General features: G+C 42.8%; 1 protein-coding gene across 1 annotated transcript in view; it reads left to right on the forward strand.

Annotated features, from left to right (window-relative positions):
* Positions 1-8669, forward strand: part of CCNY (cyclin Y) — a 298139-nt gene that overhangs the window by 73144 nt on the left and 216326 nt on the right. The gene's annotated exons all lie outside the window — the stretch shown is intronic.

Raw genomic sequence — 8669 nt, forward strand, 5'->3', positions numbered from 1 at the left:
GTCTTGTTCTCTCATGGCTTTTTCTCTAGCCCCTCTGAGTTTTGTGAGCGAAGATGCTGCCCTGTGTTCTACCTTTTGTACCTTGAGAACTGATCTGTCTAGCTAATCAGATATATTAACTGGTACAATAACATTTTAATATGTGAATATCTCTGACACTTACCAAAGGCAAAATAAGACTTTAAAGCCTTATTGCCAAGGGAGGCAAATTGGGAGTTTCAAGCATCCTATTAGGCAGTTGATGGCATTATCATCAAGCAAAGGGGGACTTTGCATCTTCAGGCCACACTATTGAGGGAGGTGCCAGCTTCTCTCCAGGCCAGTACCATAGCAACAGTTATTCACAAGTTATGGAACTGATCTCATTTTCAAACAGAAGGCCCAATCCTTGGGGCTGATGCTAAAAGGTGTAGATATGGAACTGGGCTAAAGGCAGAAGGTACAGATCTTCACTTCTTTCCTTGCATTACTCATTGGTTTTCTTGGCATTTACCATTCAATGACTGTTCAACATTCATTAAAACTTAGCATCAAATACTGTGCCAAGGTAGAGTTCTCAGGAAATGCAGAAGGATAGCAACTAAGTAACGGAAGTTTCTGTTAGGTTTGTAACAGTCATGGCTCTTAAAGGTCTTGGGACAAGGTGACATTATCATGAGGAAACACTGCAGGTTATTTTCAACTGTAAGTTTACCTGCTGAACAGAAGGAAAATAGAAATAACACACTGAAGCAATTCAGAACTTGAAAAAACAACATGCTGAAGAACTGCCAGGGCTGGATTTAGAATACAGCTCTCTAACTGTGTGCAGCTTCCCTTTGTCAGGTGTATAAAACTACTGTGGTCCATCACAGGGAAACTAAGATTGACATAATTACTGCTTCTGGAGATTTACCTGACAGCACCTTGATGTCTGTTAGGGGTTGATTTTCATAATACTGGGGCGGCAAAAAATAAGACAAGTTTGCTCTCTACTTCAGACTTTACTTGGAGAGAGGTGGGTAAAGAATAAGAAATCCTGTGATGTAGGTGTGTATAAAATGTTGTCAGAGGCAATAGAAACTCATGCAATTACAGATCATAGGATGGCCAGAAGTTCCGTTCTGAGCTTGGAGTTCAGCAAGGAAACAATTACCTGTGCAAAATGGCATAAACTCTCTAAAATATTATATGGCAACATTTATCAAGAGATTTTAATATGTTCCTATCTGGTCAGAGTGACTTAGACTAATTCCTTTTATGGAAATAAGTAGACACAAAAAAGATCAGTATATAAAAATGCACACCTCAGAACTGTTTTTTATTATACTGAAAAGAAATGAAATACCCAATAATTGTGGAATGTTTAACAAATTATGGCACATCTGTATGATGTATTTTGCAGTTGTGATAGCTTTTAAAAATGTTAACTGGTTTGGGAAAGTACTGGAGACACTAAAGAAAAAATGGAGACCATAAAATTTCATACATAATATGATCCCATAAAAGAAAAAAATACAGGAAATGATCAAATGGCCAAAGGAAATCCCTGCTCCCCTCAAAAAAAGGGGAGAAATATTAATAAAATACTGAATGAGAGCTAATATGAAGGAAATGTCATGAATCTTGGACTTTAGACTAAATCCAGGGGTGATTTCTATGCCTTGTACATCTCAATAATGTTCTCAAAGAGGCTCTTAAGCTTCCAAGCTTAGATTTTTTTCTTACTTAGTTTGAAAAAAGTCTGTTAAAGGCCTGCTTATCTGCAGCTGGGCAGATTTCCAGGCTCACACATACATAGTTCTAGGATGATGTGGGACAACTGGAACCAGGTAACTGTTTAAAAGCCCTTCTGTAGCAGTTAGAAGAAGTGTTTTGAAATCGACAATCTTTTTCTTTTTTAAACAAGTGTTACTTTTCCTTTTAACAGTTGTGTTACTTTTCCTTTTAACGGTTGTCACTGGGAAGCTAAACTAGATAATGAATTCTTGATAGACTGTAATTGCTGTTGTTTTCTTTCCGGTGCTATGAAAAGCATAGGGATGTGCACCTCCTAATGGAAAGAATGAGTAACATTTGTGCAGTGAATAACTGGCAAATTTAGACATGGTTTCTCAACCTTGGCACTCCTGCCATTTGGCCTGTATAATGCTTGTTGTGGGCTGTCAGGTGCACTATCGGATGTTAAGCAGCAGCTCTGGCTCCTCCCCACTAGATGTAAGAGCATTCTCTCCCTGGTGGTGACAAGAAAGGTCTCCAGACATGGGCAGTCTGCCCTTTCACTGATTTGGACAAACTTGCAAAATTTGAGTATGTATGTATTCCATGCATGCACACCCCCCCACGCATATATGGCGTATTACCTTTTCTCTTCTGGATTTGGGTGCTTTCAGGTTTATAAAAACATGAAGCATGGCAATCTAAGCTCTGAGATTCCAACTTCTCTTTTTGAAGTAGACAACTTAATGAATGACACTTTCTCTGTAATATGTTTCTTCCTAATACAGTCAGAACTAGGCTCTGAAAAGCATAACTTAATTTCATAATGGCTGTTTTCCTGGTTAATTTGCAAGAATGCATATAATAAATACTTTATTGCCTATAGATCTCTATGAATCTCAAAAGCTTTACAATGCAGGAAATATTTCCTCAAATATTTCAACATATAATAAAAGGGAATTATCAGTGACTTTCTCCTATTGTCACTGACAACTCCATCCCCATGCCTCTAGTTCAGTAGGTCCTTCTTTTGCTGAGAATAAAAGATGGAGAGAAAGAAAAGTACCGGAAGACTGAGGGAGTTAAAAAAGGAGCATGTTCAGGTTGTCTAACCTCTTATTCAGGTAACAAACAGTCCTTGAGCACTTCCTACATGCCAGGCACGTGGAAAAGTGCCACAAAGAAGATCCAGGGAAGCAAACAGGGGTGTCCTTTAGGAGTTTAGGGTTTAGTAGGCAAGATAAAACAAATAAGTCATGAGCAGTGCTGATGGGCTAGACAAAGGTGGGCCTGAATGCCAGGCAGAGTGGAGTTTTTCTCCTATAGGCAGTGAAAGACTGCTGACAAACCATAAGCAGTGAAGTGACTGGGCTGCTGACTTCAGTAGGATCTACCTGGCTTGCTTCTGGGGACACCAGGGCTGTCTGAATGCTGATTTATAGCTGTAGTGTTTAAAGTTCCCTTTATACTTAGAAAGGTCATAAATGTGAGGTACAGGCAATAAATTAACACAATTCACCAATTATCCTTATTTTACTTTTAAAATGCTGCTGGGTTTTGTCATGGTGGCAACAGTGTCTAACATGAGGCCAGTTAACTAACATAATTATAAGTAAGCAAAGTGCCTGGCTCATGGGAGACATTCTGTAAATCCCTCCAATGTCCCCAATGTCAACCATCTGGGACTAGAAAGACTTCTTGCCTGTGTTTGGAAGAATATAAGGTAGCAGAAACCAACTTTCTACCCCTTTTCCAAATAGTTAGTGGAGGAGTCATGAAGAGAGGTCCAGAAAAAACTCTCTGAGCAGGAAAGAATCAATTTTTTGGGCCAGGTAGATCTTGACTGTGTACCACAGTATGTTTGTAGAACACACATAGCACAGTATGCTCGGTTCCAGTTACGGGAATACTGAAGGAATGCTGTATTAAAACAATGCACCAGCAGTTAATTCTTTCAATTTCCATGGGGACTAATCTGCCTTTTGGAGGAATAACTTCTTTTTGCCACAAAATCTTACCTTGGCTCGAGCCTGCCTACACCATTTTCCCATTCCTATCTAGATTCTACTATGGGGAGCCAAGTATCCATGATGACTGCACAGTTGTAGGTCAGAGTTCCTTTTCTGGGGGCCAATGAGTGAAAACTGCTGACACAGAGACATAAAGCTCTATCACAGGAAAATTTCAGATCCTCACCAAATCAGGATCAAATTTGGCTGCTTATTACTTGGAAATGCAAAATAACAGTGGCTCATACAAGAGTTTCTTTTATGTAAAAGAAACATACAGGGACAGATCTTAGTTCATGGCTTTCATCTTCAAGGTCAGCTGGTATTAAAAAGCACAGGCTAGAATTCCAGCCACCACATCCACATTCCAAGGAACAAAAGAGGAAACACCATCAGAGAGCTTTCCTGTAAGATTCACTTCACATATCATTGGCCAAACTAGTCACATGGCCAGCTGTCATCTCTGAGGGGGGCATACTGCTAGTCCTCACAAAATGGAGGGCTTCATAACAAGGGAAGAGGGGAGGTCTGACCATGAGTAGAGAAGTAACAGCCTCTCCCAGTCAGCCTGACCCTGTGTGATGCTGGGATTTGCCTTATCCTAGTTCTCAAAGACTGCACACATCTTTGCCATTTCTATTTTTGCGGAGCATAGAGAGATAAAGATCAAGTTTGGCAATGGCAAACAGAGAGATTAGACTTCTTCAGGCTGATTAGCTGGGGGACAGGTGGTGAATTCTCAGTTGTGTGGTGGATAAATCAGTTTCCTTGTGGGCCTTCACCAGGAAACCCAGAGACTATGTCTCCAGCTTCATTATTTGTCCCATAAACAAACGTTTTACTCATGGACAGGAAATATGTGGCACAAGCACTATCTCCTCCTCCTCCTTTCTTTAGGGCAGCATTCTTCCCCGCTGAGCTGGAAATAGGACCTTAGGATTCTTCTTCTCAACGCATTGTTCCTGGCAGTTACTCTAGTACAGAAGACTTGGCATCAGTGTTTAAATCTACTAGCCATCTTTAATTGCTTGTGGGAATTTTCATTCTGACAGCATCTCTGGGTATAATTCTTTACTTCATAGGAATAAATCTACCATAGTGGAATTTTAGATGTATCTACAGGCGAGAAAGTTATTTAAGAGACAGTCTTGGCATTCTTCAGATTTCACCACTAAGTGACCACACTCACTCACATTGCTGGACATGTTCTTCATTGGATCTTTTGATTTTTTTTTTACCTTACTATATGATGAATTTCTCAAGGGTGAGAAGTATATTTTACCCACTTTTGTATCTCTAAGGTGCCTGGCTCAGTACACTTCCAAGAAATATTTTATCGATAAATGAATCACCTACGTTGGTCAAGGTCAAGGTCAAGTGGTTATCAAAGTAAATACTTCCCCAATAGCTGGTTACATTGTGGACTGCTTACTTTCAAGTACTAGGAGGAGGCCTTATCTATAGGGGAGGTCACTAGAAAATAAGAGGGTGACCGGAAGAGCATTGGGGTGCAACAGACAAAGGGTCTTGGGTTTTCCCCAACTGCCTTACAAATGTTGAGTAACTAATACAGAAATCTGGTTACCAAGTGGTAAGGAAAGGGCAGATATACTCTGAGGCTTTTTTTTCCCCCAAGACTCTATCCATTTTTCTTCTTTTGACCAAATACAGTCCAGGTCCTAGGTTAACTTGGCTCAGTGTTTTCTGTATTCTAGGAGGTAATTCAGGGCATTGTGCAAGTGACTGATCCATATTTCATGAATAGAAGCATGACTGAAGTAAGACCTGATTCAATTAATGTAGCCTATTCTCAGTAGTTTTTTATAAGTAAACCTTATAGATTAATACTAATACCAATCACATGTTTTAAATATTGTGGTTCCATTGAAAACTAAAAAAAAGCTGCTGCTCTTAAAAAAGCTTTTAAGAACACTGACTTAGCTGGTTCACTCAAGTTCCATATTTATTACCTCTTCAAAATGACCAAAATCTTAGTGATTACAGAGAAAGGTGAAGGAAAAAAAAAAAGCCCAAATGATTCTTTATGCTTAAAGAGCAGGGTGGGTTGGACTAGATCCAGGTTGTTATTTTCTCAGAACTGACTGATTTGAGGACAGGGTTTTGGCTTGCAGTGCTCACCTTCCCTCTCCCTCTGGCCCAATCCTGGGCTAGATTTACCCTATTTATCTAAATGCAAGCACATTTAGATTCCCACGTGACACAATGTCAAAGATGCTGTGGCTAACTGCACATGTTATTTCTGGATATGTTTCTCTTCAGCTTTCTTGGGTGTCGGGTCTACTTACTCTGGTCAGAAGGGTGGGGCCACAGAAAGAAGGCTCCCCGCTCTTCTTCAAGTCTAGAGTTAGTCTTTAGCAGTCCCTGCCAGCTTCCTTCATAAAGAGAATAGAAAAGGAGAGAAGCAACAGTAGAATTTCTTTTTCACTCAAACACCTTTGCAGATTTCTTCTCTCATCATTCTAATCTGCTTCTCTGCTCCCTTCCGGCTCAGTGATACCTACAGGTGGGGGCAGGAGGTGTTGGGGTGGATACAGCTGAGAGGGGACCTTATGGATTCACAGTATGAACCAAGGTTCGAATCTCTGATGAGACCTTTTCTCAGTAGTCTGACCTTAGGTTTAATTATCAGAAAGTGTCTTGATTTGTAAAATGTGGGAAATAGCATAGGCTTAGATGTAAAAAAAATACTTAGTACAGAGCATGGCTTCTAGCAGATGTTCAATAAACGACGCATTTCATTATCATATTGGCATCAGCTTGCTCCTGCAATCTGTCCTAAAGTCTCACTGTGTTTCAAAGAGGAGGTAGCTCTGCAAGGAGGAGTTTGAGGTGTGTGTATGTGTGTTAGGGGGAGGGGGCAGGGGGTGTGGCACTCCGGTAAGTCACTGGTGAGGCTTTAGCACTAGGTCTGGGCCTCTTGACCAAAAGTCACACTTCTGAATAAGCCCAAAAGGTGCACTCCTAAAGGGAGCATAGCAGGAATGTCAAAGAGGAGATGAGGAAGGTGGGGGACCAAAAAAACTCCTACTGACCAGTGGCTGCCCATCCTTTGGCCAAGAATCTGCAGCTATCTCAACCCCTCGTCCTGTTCCTTTTCAGTTAACACTCCCCAATGACCTGCCAGCACAGGAGGCTTGCAGACAGTCATTCTGTCTCTCCTATTAAACCCTTCAAACCATATAAGTATTAAAAATTCTGCAACTGAAAAGTTATTTAATATGCATAAGTGGATATGCCACACATATATGGTTCAGTATTTGGGTGCTTACAGTGCCCAAATTATAAAACAGCAATCAGAACAGGTAACAGGTAACCCCTGACCCAATTTTCATCCATCTCACCCACACGCTGTGGCCCTGAAAACGTGAATATACCTATTCACTGACTTGGCAGTTATGTCCCAAACTCTCCTGGGAAGAAGAAGGTCAGAACTGCTTTAATAACGACCACTATTGTGTCTTGTTGCCATTTACCAACCTTTTCAGATCTGCAGTTACTTGGAACCTCTCTCTACGTTTCCTTTCGCATCTTGTCACCATCGGCACTTTGCTGCCATTTATTTTCCCAGGACATCTGCCACTGACCCCAACAAACGGCATTAATCCAGTTCAGAGCATGAGGCTTTTTAGATTAATGACTAATATATGTATAAACATGACTGTGAGACAGAGGAACAGCACAGGTTGGATAAAAGGCTTAGATATCAAGAATTAAACAAAAATAAATATTTATAAAGCCTCTTGCAAAATGGGCACATGTTGCTGATGGTATATGAACATTAGTTCCCTTACTCGTTTTCTTCCCTTTTGGTACTTGTATCTGTCACTAACTAGTCCTGACACTTGGAGCAAATCAAGGCACTTCATCTTTGTTGACTTCGGTTTCCTCATATATAGAATTAAGGTTGTGCCAGATTTTTCTGTGCTGAAAACCATTTTTTCCCTTAGTCTCCTCATGACTTCTTCATTGATCCTTGGAAAAAGGGGGGGGGGGTATTTCTGCCACCTTATGCTCTTCCAAGCAGGCAAGAGGTCTCTCTGGGGTGCCAGGAGGGAACGGAGCCCACGACTTCCTGAACGTCTCCAGTGAGCGAGGCACTCTACGAGCCTCAGGTTAAACGGCGCTGCACTACACAACCCGACAGCACTCGAAAGTAAAGAAGGATAGCTGATATTAAGTTATCTGTCTCTACTTCACATTAACTCCCTAGAAACTCAAAGCACTCTGCAGCTAATTCGACGTTAATGTAACCCAGGGGGCCCCAAGATTTATTTCAACTGCTTAATACAAGGTCACCAAGTTCTGGCAAACCTCAAAATACAATTGAGAAGTCCCAAATCAAGGTCCAGTTTCCTTTTTAATGAAAGAAAGAAAATAAAGGAAGGAAAAAGGAAGAAGGAGAAAAAGAAAGAAAGAACGAAAGAAAGAAAGAAAAAGAAAAACGAAAAAGAAAGCGCGAGCTTCCCCGGCCCCGCCCCCCCCCCGCCGGGTGTGAGACACTCCGGCTCCATCACCCCAGGGCGGCGGCCACGACCCCAACCCTCCTCCACCCCGTGCCCCCAGCCCTCGCCTCCGGCTCCCGTTCTGCGCCCCCGCCCGCTCCGGCCCCTCCGCGGACTTCGGGGACCGGACGGGGCCTAGGGCGGCGCAGGCCCGCCACACACACCTCTCGTCTCAGCGTTAGGCCCGAGGGAGGTGGAGGACGCGGAGAGCGGGAGGGTCGGGGCAGAGCGGCGCTGAGCTTCCAACGGCGACGGCTGCGGCTCCTCACGCCTGCCTGCGTGAGGCGCGGCCCCAGGCCCCGACCCCACATTCGCGCGCCGCCGCGCAGGCACGGGACCTCCCTCTTCGAACGCCGATCTGCTTCCAGGGCAGAGGGAAGAGGCGGCGACGGGGCGGGGCGGGGGCTGCGGCGGGGGCGGGCGCCGACGGCGGGGGCGG

This window comes from Suricata suricatta, chromosome 10, assembly GCF_006229205.1.
Source record: "Suricata suricatta isolate VVHF042 chromosome 10, meerkat_22Aug2017_6uvM2_HiC, whole genome shotgun sequence".
Lineage (NCBI taxonomy): Eukaryota > Metazoa > Chordata > Mammalia > Carnivora > Herpestidae > Suricata > Suricata suricatta.